This window comes from Protopterus annectens, chromosome 7.part0 (assembly GCF_019279795.1).
Source record: "Protopterus annectens isolate FY-2018-M chromosome 7.part0, PAN1.0, whole genome shotgun sequence".
Taxonomy (NCBI): Eukaryota; Metazoa; Chordata; order Ceratodontiformes; family Protopteridae; genus Protopterus; species Protopterus annectens.
The window spans coordinates 1158549496-1158563562 of record NC_056739.1 but is presented as its reverse complement, the minus strand read 5'-3'; the positions used below and the strand labels follow the sequence as shown (position 1 = coordinate 1158563562).

Here is a 14067-nt window from a genome sequence, read left to right as displayed (position 1 = left end):
GAAATGAATGCAATGGCCTATCCATTTAGAAATGGTTTGCTTTGAAATGGCCTTCCCCTCTGCCCCTGCAGCAAATGCCACCAGCAGTTGTTCAGATTTCCTTTGGGGTTTAGTCCTGTCCAAGTAGAATCTAAGTTGTCTGTGCACATCTGAGGAATGCAGTATCCATTCCCCTTTGTTCTGTGGATTGGGAAAGAAGGTTGGCAAATGAATAGACCAATTAAGAGCCACACTGGATACCACCTTGAGCATGAAGGATGGATTGGTTCTGAGGGACACCCTATCCGCATGAAAGATGATGAAAGGCTCCACTGCCATAAGGGCCTGTAATTCAGATACCCTTCTAGCTGAAGTGATTGCTAAAAGAAAAGCTGTTATCCAAGAAAAAAATTTTAAGTCTGCAGTTGCAGCTGGCTCTAAAGGAGGTAGCGTGAGTTTCTCCGAAACAAAGTTAAAGTCCCAGGCTGAGGTTGGAGCTCTCCTGGGAAGTCAAAAATTTTTGGCCCCTCTGAGGAACTGCTTGAGCAGTGGATGAGAGAAGAGGGGAGGTTCTGTGTTACAATGAGCTGAAATGGTTGAGACGTGGATTTTAAAGGAGGAAAAAGACAAGCCCTTGTGAAGCATCTCAGTTAAGTATTGTAAAATCTGAGGTAAATTGGGCGCTGCTGTACTCATCCTTTGAGATTGGTTCCAGGTACAGAATCTTTTCCATTTTTCAGCAAAAGATTTTCTAGTACTAGGCCTCCTTGCCTCTAAAATGATATACATCACAGGTTTACTGAGGGATGGTAAAGGAAAGACTATGTAATTACCCAGGCTGCAAGGTTCAGTGTTAGCTAAGGGTGTAGAATCCTGTTCTCCTGCTGAGACAACAGTGAAGGAGTCTGAGGCAGGTGCCATGGGGGTAACCGTGACACACTGCGCAGGAGGGGGTATCAGTGTTGGCGTGGCCAGTCTGGAGCAATCAAAATCATCCTTGGTTTGACCTGATTGATTTTTAGTTATACTTTGGAGAGCAGAGGCAGAGTGGGGAAGGCATAGACTTCCAGCAGAAGGACAGAGCGACCACTTTCCAGGCTTGTTTGTGGGAAGTCCTTGTGCAAAATTTGTCAAATTGGTAGTTCTGGGGGGAGGCAAACAGGTCTATATCTGGGCTCCATGATTCAGCCAGCCTAACAAAAACAACCATCAATCACATATTTAAATCACTATATTTTAAAAAAACAGTTAGCAATATCTATTTAAAACACATATACATTCTATAAATATTTATATTTAAAACACATTTGTCTATATCTAGACATTCTTTACCTTCAAATAATTTACAAAGAATCTTTTTCTAAAAACTGCTTATTCTCTAAAAAAAGTTCCTTGTGAAAAAAGGTAAAAATATGTATGTATATATCCATATACATACACATATATATAAAAATATAAAAACATATCTAAATATTTTCCCTTTGCCTCTTAGTTAACACAGGCTTTAGGCTAACAGCACTATTCAAACCTGGTATAACTTCTGCCTCTAACCTAACAATCCATTCATACTCCTTTAATTCTAAAATATTATTGATGTCACCTCCCCTCATACCTAAATTTATTGCACATATTACCCTAAATTTAAAAATGTGGCCTTCATTTTCTATAATATGTTTACTCAGTGCATTAGTTGGTACCTCCCTTCTAATCTCGGACTTATGCTCTATAATACGCTCTTTTAGCTTTCTAGTTGTTTCACCAACATAGAATGCTAAACAATTCATACAGGTTGCTAAATATACTACTCGAGAGGTATTACAATTAGCCGAACAATTGAAGTCATACTTTTGTTTAGCAGTAGGATGCTCAAAACTATTTGATGAATTATAAATATCCACACAAGTACAGTTATAACACTTCTGTGTTATACTTTTATGTTGATATTCTATCTTTTCTTCCTTGAAGTCTTTATAACATAGTTTTTGTTTTAAATTCTCTAGATTCCAAAAAGAAAACCTTGGTTTTATTCCTATCAGGTCCTTAATTTCTGGCAGAGCCAACAATATAAGCCAATTTCTCTCTATAATGCTGCATACATCTCTCGTGTATGCATTAAAAGTAGTAGTGTATCTAATTACATTTTCTTTTTTGTCTAGTAACCTTGTTAATTGGCTTGTACCTCGACTAAAAATCGGTTTATATTCATCACTTCTTCCTGCCCTTACCTCTTCATATATCGCATTTATATATTGGGGAGAGTAACCAATTTCTATAAACTCTTGTATCATTTCTCCTGCTTGAGACACAAAGTTGTGTTCCTCTGTATTTAGTTTGCTAGCCCTTATTAACTGTGCTTTTAGCACACCTTTAAAGGTGTGTGGTGCATGCATGCTATTTTTTCTAATGTACCTATTGGCATTCAATTCTTTCTTATAAATTATTGATTCTATTCTATTAGCTTTCATATACAATCGAATATCCAAAAACACTATACTGTCTAGTGAGAAGCACATTTTAAATGTAAAAAATGTTGTTGTTGCATTGAAATAATCAATATAGATCTTCAATTCATCACAAGTACCATCCCGAATGAAAAAACAATCGTCTACAAATCTTTTGTAAAACTTCACCTTAGTATTGAGACTGTTGTGATCACTCAAAACAAATTGCTTTTCCCATTGGTACAACACTAAATTCGCATATGTATTTGCTACTGGGGTGCCCACTGCCACCCCAGTTAGTTGAAGGTATAGTTTTCTATCAAATATGAAAACATTTTTTGTTAACACCATATCCAATAATGCACAAATATTTTCTACCTCTCTTGCTTGCATGCCTGTTTCAGTAGTAAGAAAGCATCTTATCGCATCTAATCCATATTCATTTGGGATTACTGTGAAAAGTGAGACAATATCTAACATTACAAAAATAAAAGTCTTCTCATTATTAAACTCATACCAACTATATAAATCAGATAAGAAATTAGCCGTATCTTTCAATATACTTGGGTACTTAACTAAATATTTGCCTAATTGTACTTGCAAATATTTAGATATCGGCTAAGTTACCCACCCATTGCCCGACACTATGGGCCTAAGGGGGGGAGGGGGGGTCATCTAAACACTTATGTATTTTAGGAATGCCATAAATTTGTGGTATTCTTGGACATGGTACAGAAAAATAATTAGAGATCAATAGTTATGTCTTGAGTCAATTGTAAATCATAGATCATCAAGTTAACTTCTGTTATACATTTTTAACCTCATTAGCAGTAATTTCTTTAAAAGTTACAGAATCTACTAGGAGATTTCTAAATTTTTCCATATACTTATCCCTATTCATTATGACCACTGCCCCCCTTTATCTGCCTGCTTAATGACTATGCTATTATTTTCTTCTAGTTGTTTCAATGCCTTGTATTCCGAGTAAGATAAATTATACAACTTTTTCTTATTTTTCCTCGAGTAAAGTTGCCTTAACTCTTTCTCTACAACATTCATAAAAGCAATGATGACAGGACAAGGCTGAGGTGTAAAAGTACTTCATTTTCTACAGACAGGTAACTTACTAGATGTTTCTTTAAATATTAACTTCAAAGTCACACTCCTTGCAAACATTCTTATATCAGTAAAGCTTGCACTATGCTGTCTTGTGCATAGGGTATGAATTTCATACCCTTGCTCAATATCTCCAGTTGATCATTACTTAATACAAACGTTGAGATATTCACAGTACCTTTCTTTATTTCTATTATTCCCCTTAGCGACTGGCTACCTTGCTGTACGTTGCAGGACTGCTGTTCTTCCTTCTGGTTGCCGGCATTGTTTGCTTTATTATTCTTTGCTGCGAGCGGCCCCTTTGTAATAACGGCTGTACGACAACCTTTTCGGGTTGCTTCAGTTGGAAGGGTAAAACAGAAGAGATCTCAGTTTGTTTGTTCTTATCTACTAAAATCCGAGGAGAAGGTTCTTCATTTGACTTTGAAGAACTCACTGTAGTAGTGGAAATGGGCTCCCCCCATTTGCTTGTCAACATGTTGAAAATCCTTGGCTCCAGTTTCCACTCGTGTGGGTTCATGAGGTTTCTGCTTAGTCCATCTGCCAGTGTGTTTAATTTTCCTGGCAGGAATTGAGCTTGTAGGTGCACTTGGTAGCTCAAGGCTGTGTTCCACAATGCCATGGCGAGTCTGCAGAGGGGGTAAGAATGTGTACCCCCCCCCCTGCTTGTTTATGTACAACATAACAGTGGTGTTGTCCATCTTTACCATTAGTTGTCCTGGAAGAATGTGGTCCTTGAAGGCTGTCAGAGCATTTTGTACAGATAACATTTCTTTTTGATTGATATGCAGGTGCATTTGATTTGGGTTCCATTTGCCCTGAATGCACTTCCCTGCCAGGTGAGCCCCCCATGCATAGTCTAATGCATTTGTTGTTAGGGTTTGGGCGGCAGGGGGTGATGTGAAAGATAATCCCTTGTTTTGGTGGCAGGCCTCTACCCACCAAAGGAACTCTAGGCGTAGGCAAGGAATGATAGGAATCATTGCTTTTAGATCCTGAGAAATGCTGACACCATAGGCTTTTTAGATACCACTGTAGTTTCCTCATATGCAGTCTTGCATATGGAATTAGAAGAATGCAGGAAGCCATGAACTCCAAGGCTTGCAGTATTTTGTCTTGCAGATAGCAGGGGTTTTGTAGCCACCTGTTTGAAGTAGGTTGTCAAATGAATTTGTTTCTCTGGCGTGAGGTAACCCATCTGGGAAGTTGTATTCAAGCTTGCTCCCAGGAATATAATTTGTTGACAGGGTACACTGGGTATATTGGGTGTGATTTATTTTCATTTATGGTGCACCCCAGACAAGTCAGAACCCTTTGTACAAAGGCCAGATGATTCAAAAGTATGTCTTGGCTTTCTGCCCGAATTAGACAATCGTCCAGGTATGGGTATATTTGACTATTTCTTTGCCTGCAAAATGCAATAACTGGAGATAGGCACTTTGTGAATACCCTGGGCGCAGTAGATATGCCAAAGGGCAGTGCAGAGAACTGATAGATTGGGATGTGCAGGTATGCTTATTTTAAATCTAGTGTTGCCAACCAGGCGTCTTTGCCTAGCATAGGAAGTAATTGGTGAGGAGTCAGCATCTTGAACTTGGGAATCTCCAAAACGATGTTTAGAGTAGACAGGTCCAAGATAGGATGCCATGAATTATCTTTTCTGGGTACCAGGAAAAGTCATGAGTAGAAACCTTGTCCCTTTTCCTCTTCCGGTACCAGTTGAATAGCCCCCAAGCGTAAGAGAGAAAGTACTTGTTTTTGGGCCTCTGCCCACTGATTTGGGGGTAGGTCAGGCCACCCGCTTGGCGTTGCCAATGTGTGGAAGTGAAATCTGTATCCCTGGGACACTATATTTAAAACCCATTTGTCCTGGGTAATGAGTTCCCAGTTCTTTGCATGAAGAGTAATCTTTCCCCCCAAAGGGCAGTCAGTTGATAAGTGCTTGGAAATTTTAAAAGGAAGTCATTGAGACAGTTTACCATAGGGGGAGTCTTATTACTCCCAGATTTGGAAGTGGAGGCCCCCCACTGCTTAGTCCTGTGTGTCCCCTGGGACTGAAACCTAGGGTTTTTGCTGTGTCTGGGTTTGGCTTGAGAAGACCTGGAAACGGCTGGAAAGGACCAATTCTTAGAGGGCCAGTGCCTACTAAATCTAGGAGGCTGAACTTTTAAGAAATCTTTAACAGTTTGCATAGATTTAGCTTTATCTTCTATCTTTTTAAGAACTTCCTCAGCCTTGTTGCCAAACAAGCGGTCCTGATTTAAGGGAGCATCCAACAATTTAACTTTAACCTGATCAGGCAAAGACTGCTCCTTAAGCCAAGCATGCCTTCTGAGCACAGACCCAGTAACAGCAACCCTGCAAGAGGCCTCTAAAGAAACAAAACCACACCGCAAAGTATGTTTTCCAACTTGTTCAGCAGAATGCAATAAATCCTGTAATTTTTTACTTTCCACACAGTCTGGAATCAACATCATTTTCTGCTTAAGCAACCCAATAACATGTTGCTGATACTTTAACATATGAAACTGGCAGTTTAGAGCCCTAATGGCCAAGGGTGCAGAAGTATAAACCTTCTTACTTCATCTATCCAGCGCTCTGGAGTCTCTATCAGAAGGGGTAGGATTTTTAGCAGTAGAAGCCTTAATGCCTTTGGGCCCCTGTGAAATACTCTCTGGATCCGCAATAGGATTTTTAAAAAGGAACTTGTGTGACTCAGGGACCCTGTTGTATCTGTCAGGTTTTCTGGGAGCAGGAGGCAAGGAATCAGGGGCCAAACTAGATTCCGAAAAAGCATCATCAACAATGTTTAGTACAAGAGGAATAGCTAAAGGCCTATGCTGAGGTAGGAGTAAGAAATCCCTAAGCCTCTTTTTAGAATCTGAAAAATCCTGGCTTTCCCAGTGGAAATGCTCCCTTAAAGTATGTAAGGTTTCCCCAAAAGAAAAATCCTCTGGAGGGGAAGCAGAGGGAATGCAGTCCTCTGCATCAGAATCCTCGTAAGTAGACAAGGGCAAATGCAGATCATTGGAAGAATCAGAAAAATCAGAATCCTGGTCAGAAGATTCATAAACAACTTCAGTCCTAGGCCTCTTAGAAGGGGGGGGGGGTTGGCTACCCCAGATTAGAGTTATTAGATTTTCAGTCATTCTTATCATTTGTTTTTAAGGCATGGAGGCCTGAACATGTGGCCTGGGCATCGGTTTTTTAGGCATGGTTCGAGATTTAGGCCTAAGTGAAGGAGGAGGCATTGGTTTAATATGCAAGTCCGTAGGCCTGAATACACCCTCAGAAGCCGGTGCCTACACAGCAGCTCCGAACCCATCCAAAGTAGAGACATCCTCAGGTTCCATAGTTGAAGCATCTCACGGCATACTGGACTCAGAATGGGTCTCAGTAGAGGCCTACGAATCAGAAGTAGTGGGTATCAGGGGCTGCAAAAGCGCCTCATTGAGTACCGGCGAACTGGCGACTAGCTTAGGAGAAGTGTCGTCGGCAGTTGAGGACCTCGAAGGCCTGTCTCTGTCTTTATCTTTGCGTTTTTCGGAATCCCGGTAGTCGGATAGTTAATTGACGACATTTCAGGATAATTAAACAGAGAACCGAAATATTTAGAGGCGAAAATATACTGATGACGGATAGTGCGTTGATTAAATAAAGCACAAAACTGACAGCAGGGAATGTTGTGGTCAGGGCCTAGGCAAGGAATACAGTACGAATGAAAATCTTTATGAGGTATTTGCTTTTCACAAGTAATGAAATTATTAACTTTTACTGACATCCGTAAGGAGCAAGTAAAAGTTTACCCAACGGGATACTTAGCTTTAGTTGAAGACTTCAGTTCTAAAGATCGAAAATGAAAATTTCAGGAGTCAGCCGACCGGCACTTGCAAACTGCTTCTGCTTCAGGCACCGCAAGCCAAGAAAGACTGATGTAATGGCGTTGGCTGCATGTTTTATACCCCTGACGACCTGATGTCATGGAAGAAGGGACAGCAACCGACGCAGGACCCAAGACTTTGTTAATCAGGCCGACTGAAGGCTACCTGCAAGCAATTAACCCAAATGTAATGACTGCAACAGTGAAACACGAAGAACACAGAAAGAAAGACAACTGCAATAAACTGTACAAGAAATGCATAAAGTCTGATAACATATATGAATACAATATTAGTCCATAATAAGCATATACTAAAAACAAAACATACTGCTTATCATAAAGTTTTATAAGAAATGGAAAGAGGATGGGAGGGTTAGCGATGGAAAAAGGACAAGAAGCAAAATTATCTTTTGTTAATTTTGAAAACTGGAAATGTTTTAACTCTGATTTTGCTATACCTCCTTACCACTACATACAGCACCTCCTAGATCATTGTATATTGGGTGAAGGCCAAAAAGCACAGTTAAAAGATTCCACAACATTAAAAATTACTAGAAACATGCAATGCTCATCTTTGCAATGGTCCACAAAGATGTCAATAAAAGAGCAAATGACTGAATCATATGTTGAGGTTGCAGCCCTTCCCAAGGGGTGGTCCTCTGGCGCTTTGATTTCTCAGCTGGCTAGCCAAACCATTTCCCACTGCCCGACAGAAAGGTTCAATCCAATCTGCAGGGAGAGAATAACCACAGCCAGAGCTCCAGAAACTAACTAAAAATCAAGGCATGATAAAAATGGTATATAGGCAGCCAGTAGTAGTCTAGATTAAAGAGTTCTTTACAAGGCTGCTTCTACCATTGGTCTCATCAAAAAGTACATATGTAAAGGAAACCAGTCTCACAAAATTACCCATTTAACCTTAGTGGCTATACTAATTTATCACCATACCTTAAATTATATACAGCTATGCAATAGATCTATATCCATCCTCTCACCCCCCCCTCTCTCTCTCTCTCTATATATATATATATATATATATATATATATATATATATATATGTGTGTGTGTGTGTGTGTATATAAAATATATATACTTATTTTACATTTATTAACCGGGAAGAGTCCGGCTGGGCAAGTAGCCCGTTTTCAGGGGAGATCTGTGGAGAGAAGCTCCACAACAATAGTACAAAAATATTACAATTTTTTTTTTTAATTTTTAAAAGATTTACAAACAATATGCAAAAAGTCTGACAGTTGCCAACAATCACAATTTACAAAAAGGTGAATGTAAAACTGAAAACGTTACATTTCTTAAGCCTTATTACAGACAGTAATATGAAACCCATTAGATATTTATCTAAAAAACATTGTGTTTTCTTCTTTGGCAGAAGTAAGATAAGAAGATGGCAGAATAGAAAACATTTGATCGAAAACATGAGAAACTAGCCAGGAGTATTACAGGATCATAGCCATTGTTAAGTAAGGTATTCCTTTAGGAGTTTTTTGAAGCTACGATGATCTGTGTTTGTTAAGATGTTCTGGGGTAATAGGTTCCACTATTTGGCTACTATGAAGGAGAAGAGAGAGTCACCGAATGATGGGACTTTGTAAATTTGAGTATAAGTTTATCTGATGATCTAAGGGTCCTGGGATTGGTATTTAGTTGCACTAGGTTGGGGAGTGCAGGGCAGTTTTCAAGTTTGTGGATAACAGAGTGGGCAGTGGTGAGCTGAATGAGCAATAACAGACTGGGAAATTCAAGCCAGTGTAATTTCTGAAGAGTAAGGCAATGATGGATGATTGCATTAGCAGCAAATTTTGCTATTTTGTTATAGCAGGAATCAAGCAGATGTAAATCAGACTTGTGCAGGTCAGTGAAAAGTTGAGAACAGTAGGGAAGAGTAGATAGGAGGTGGGATATGGCTCTGGCTAGTCTGGCGTTTTGGGTAAGGTTTGGTCTTATATAGAGCACCACGTTTGATATGAACTTTCTTTATTGTGAGTGATACAAATATAAAATACATGTGTGTGTGTATATATATATATATATATATATATATATATATATATATATATATACACACACACACATGGGTCTACCTGAAAACGCAGACAGTGCACAACGCAGACGATGAGAACATCGACACCAGAAGATCGACAACGGAGAAGACCGACGCTGAGAACACCGACATGTTAAGGTAAGTGTGCGATAGGGACGGACATTAGGGTCAGGGTGTGGGTAAGCTAAGTGTGTGATAGTGATGGACGTCAGGGTAGGGTGCAGATCAGATAAGTGTGTGATAGTGACGGGCTTGAGGGTTAGCGGCAGGTTAAGTGAGTTAGGGTTAGGGTGTGGGTAAGGTAAGTGTGCGATAGTGACAGATGTTAGGGTTTGGGTTAAGGTTAGTGCATAGATATAGTTGTGTATGTAAGGTTTAGTGTAGGTCTGTAAGGTTTTTGGTGTGCTTGTATTGTGTGTGTGTTTTTCGGGAAAGGTATTTGTTTTGTTGATTGTCGGGAGTTTGTTTTGTCGGGCATATGAAGTTTCGTGTTTTTGAACTTTCTTGTTTTTGTCAGTTTTTTCGTGTCGGTTATTTTGTTGTCTGTGTTTTGGCGTGTTGGTGTTATCAGGTGGACCCATATACACACATACATACATACACCCATATATATATATATATATATATATATATATATATATATATATATATATACATACATATATATATATACATATATATATATATATATATATATATATATATATATATATTTTGTTGGAAACATTCCACTTATGCTGTTCCAATGATGCCATAAGAAGGCAGAAACATGCATGTCCACAGCTAGTGAGTTTGGCTTAATTGGCCTGAATTTGTCCATAAATAGACTTACAGGAAAAAGTCACGGACATTCAGAATTGCCATGTCGCTGAAACACCTGATGTCCTTAAAGGGTGATTTGCATATATGAAAAAACAAGCTGCAAAACTGATATAACACAAAAACTTGGTAGAGAAAACCACTTTATAAAGCAAAGCTTTCGGGCAGAACCCTTCTTCAATACTAAAACAAGTATTGAAGAAGGGTTCTGCCCGAAAGCTTTGCTTTATAAAGTGGTTTTCTCTACCAAGTTTTTGTGATTTGCATATATCCCATGTCGCCTCTAATAGAAGAGGTTTTAGGAATCACACAGTGGAAAGTCTAGCCATGTTTAAAAGAAAAAATATCACTCAGCAGAAGGCAGCAATTACAGCTTTGCAAAACAGTTAAGACTCAACAATTGACTTATTTTTCTTTTCCTTGCTTTAAATTAGCTTTAGTGTGTCTTGGTACTCTTCTGGCTATCCGCATAACCAGTCAATGGTACATAAATCGTGAGTTGGTTCTTAGGGAAATACTAGGCAATCAGTCTGCTGGTAGTTACATGCCTAGCCAATATCCAGACAGTGATCAAAAGTGAGAATAAAACCCTATACCTTGTGTCTGTAAGGTAAACACTTCAACCACTGTTGTACACACGATTAAATGTTAGTCAATGGGTAATTTTAGAAAGATGAAATCATGTTTGGGTTGGTGACATATTTTTTTTTCTGGGCACTAAATTTGCTAATAACTACCATGGTATGGCAGCATTTGAACATTAGCAAGAACTGCATTAAGACATACGCTGACCTGGCCCAACTTTGGCATGTGTTCACTGCTTGCTGCATTTTTTCCTTTATATAAAAAATGGTTTGTGCTCTACATACAAAATTAGGTTTTGTGGTATATAGTTATTTTCCCAAAGAAATAGTCTATCTGCACAGGGGGTGGGGTGGGTGGGTGGGGAAGCCAATCTGCGATGGTAAGTAATGAATATGACATGAGCTGTTTCATTTGCTCACTTCCATCTCTGTTAGGGAATGACTTTCCATTCCTACTAACAATCCAAGCAGAGGTGTATTAGCTTCTTATAAGCAGTTTTCCACATTATGTAAATAGTTACTTGTTGAAAATATCTGGGCAGCTGAAGTTGTTCTATTTACAAAGATTTGGTTTTAGTATGAGGAAGCCAACTACATGGGTCAATTTCACTATACTTTAAGTTCTCCAGTGTTACTTAGCTCAGAAGGGTGTTTAGCTGGTAGTACCTTCTAAGCTCTTTGCATCTACTGGAAAACACCTTATTATATGAAGTTGTGTGGTCCTAATTATAAGGAATAATATGCCATTACTAGAGATGCTCTTTTCTGGGGAACTGGTGAATATTTACACATTATTGTTAATGAGCTTGCTAAACCTGTTAAAAAGACTAGGGTATTTACATATACAAAGAAAATTAAAAACAAATTTTATCTAGCTCCAAGAAACCAATCTAAGTAAACTAGAGCATGACAAACTTTTATCCTGTGTTTCCTACACAGGCTTTACCTCCTACCCACAAATGGGAAAAGAGGTACAGAAGTCTTAGGAGCGCTAGCCCATTTCAGTTATTAGCCCAGATTGTTGAATCACAGGGTAGGTGTACATTGCAAGGCAACTACTGGCAAGGCCAAATAGTTGCTGTTTTGAGCCCATATATCCCTTTCCAGTTATTTCCTCAGATGAAGCAACAAGACTAATGAGGAATGGACAGAATTTCAGAAGGGAATGGTATTCCTGGGTAGACAGTGGAATGCAATTTGGACACAGGAACATGCTAATTCTAGTCCCTATTTGTTGCATATTCTTCCCTTATGTATCAGTAAGTAAGTTTTTAAAGATTACGGGAATGATTAGCTCTCACTTATTATTAAGATCACCCTTTTCTACTAAAATTTGCTTCTCGCCCATACTCTACTCGTACTCTAGAAGAGACAAATTGACATTCTGTTAAGTAATACAGTCATTTCATTCAGGGGATGGAGTATGCACCTACATCTTTAAAGTTTTCCCTGAATCAAGAATGTTTTGAGAGGCAATGGAAACTATCTTTATTTTTACAAGGGATTTTTTTTTTATTGAAAAGACTGATGCTTTTTATCAAAACTGGATGGATTTTGAAGTGGGACCTCCCAATAGTTTTTCTCAGCAATAGAATGATTTTAAGATTTCCCTTACAAACATACTGAAGAAGCATGTTGGCCACATTTTACATCAGAAACTGCTGAAAACATACTGCACCTCAAATTGAGCAGCTGACTGAATAAAATAAATTTATTTCAAGGGAAGAAGTAGACGACTGTCATTTCTTACCCTCAAAGAGAAAATCGACAAGCTGCTAGATTACAAAACAGACTAGGCAATGAAGATCCTACAGTAAGATCATTTGAGGCCTCCTCCACAACAGGAAATAATCCTGCCTTTTATCTGAGGAAACAAACTACTGAAAAATGCTTCTTCTGGAGATAGCTTGAATGGCTGTGTTTCCTACAATTCTGTGATACACAAAGGGGGCAGCAGAGACACCAGCTTTCAAGGGAAAGTGGGATCTTATCTGTTGAAACGTCCGTACTGAGGTTAACTGGTGAGCAGGAAGATCCCAGGGCCTGATGGTTTTTCACTGGAAGTTTGTAATTGGAATGGGTCGATTAATTTGCGGAAACGTTTGCAAACTTGGCTAAGTATGTGCTTAAAAATGCTGTTATATCAGTTATATTAAAACCTGGTAAAGACTCCTTTACAGTAACTTCCTATAGACTTACTTCTGCACTGAATCATGACTACAAATTATTTATGTCTATCCTCAAACATAATAATAGCCGAATGCATGCCTTCCTTGACTTACCTTGATCAGTCAGGATTTGCATCTAGATATCCAATGTCTGATGCCGTACTAAAATCAGCCCATTTGACAGAACACACAAACACCAGTACTCTTCTTTTACTAGTCAGTATGGATGCTGAGAAGGCATTCAACAGGGCAGACTGGGAGTTTTTGTTTCCAGAAATGGACAATGGGATTTCTTTAACTATATGACTGTCTAATTTGTAAACTTTATATGGGTTCATCTGGAAAGATAAAGTATAGTTGTGTAAGTAAATTTACCATAACACTAGATGTCTGAATGATCACTGCTGCAGTAGCCTTAGCTACATAACTTATACACTGCCAAGGATATAACAGCTGGCCATCTTCAAAATCATTAGGGTACCTTCCACACAACCAAACATCAGTCAGCTTGAGCTGAGCTGACTAAAATACAGTTTGGGTGTAAAGCCCTTCAGTGCTTTTTCCCACAGAGAGGAAGGCTGAGCCCTGAAAGGACAATGATAGGAACAAAAAAAGAGTAAATGTTTGTATCCTGGCATAAACACACCAAAACCAATGGGGAAGTAGGGACCTGCTACTACAGTAGTGATCAATCAAACATCTACTGTTATGGTAAGCTTACTTACACAACTGCATTATGTTCATAATACTGATCACTGCTGCAGTAGCCTTAGCTATATGGGTACATTAGCCTAGCTTATTACATTTGGGAGGTGGAAGGAGAAGTGTCCAACAGCAACTGGAGAATGGTCCTATCAAAGCCTGATCTAGACCTAGAGAAGGATTCAAGCCTATAGTGTTTTGTAAACGTATGTAGAGAGGACCAAGTTGTTGGTTCTAGATTACTTCTAGAATCCAACCCTTTCAAAAAAACCCCAAAGATAAAGTCAAAGCCTTGGTAGAGTGGGCATTGACCCTGCA

The 14067-nt window shown here is 38.9% G+C and overlaps 1 protein-coding gene across 5 annotated transcripts in view; it reads right to left on the bottom strand.

Annotated features, from left to right (window-relative positions):
• HERC1 (HECT and RLD domain containing E3 ubiquitin protein ligase family member 1) overlaps positions 1-14067 on the bottom strand; it is a 3987333-nt gene that overhangs the window by 1300338 nt on the left and 2672928 nt on the right. The window lies entirely within an intron of this gene.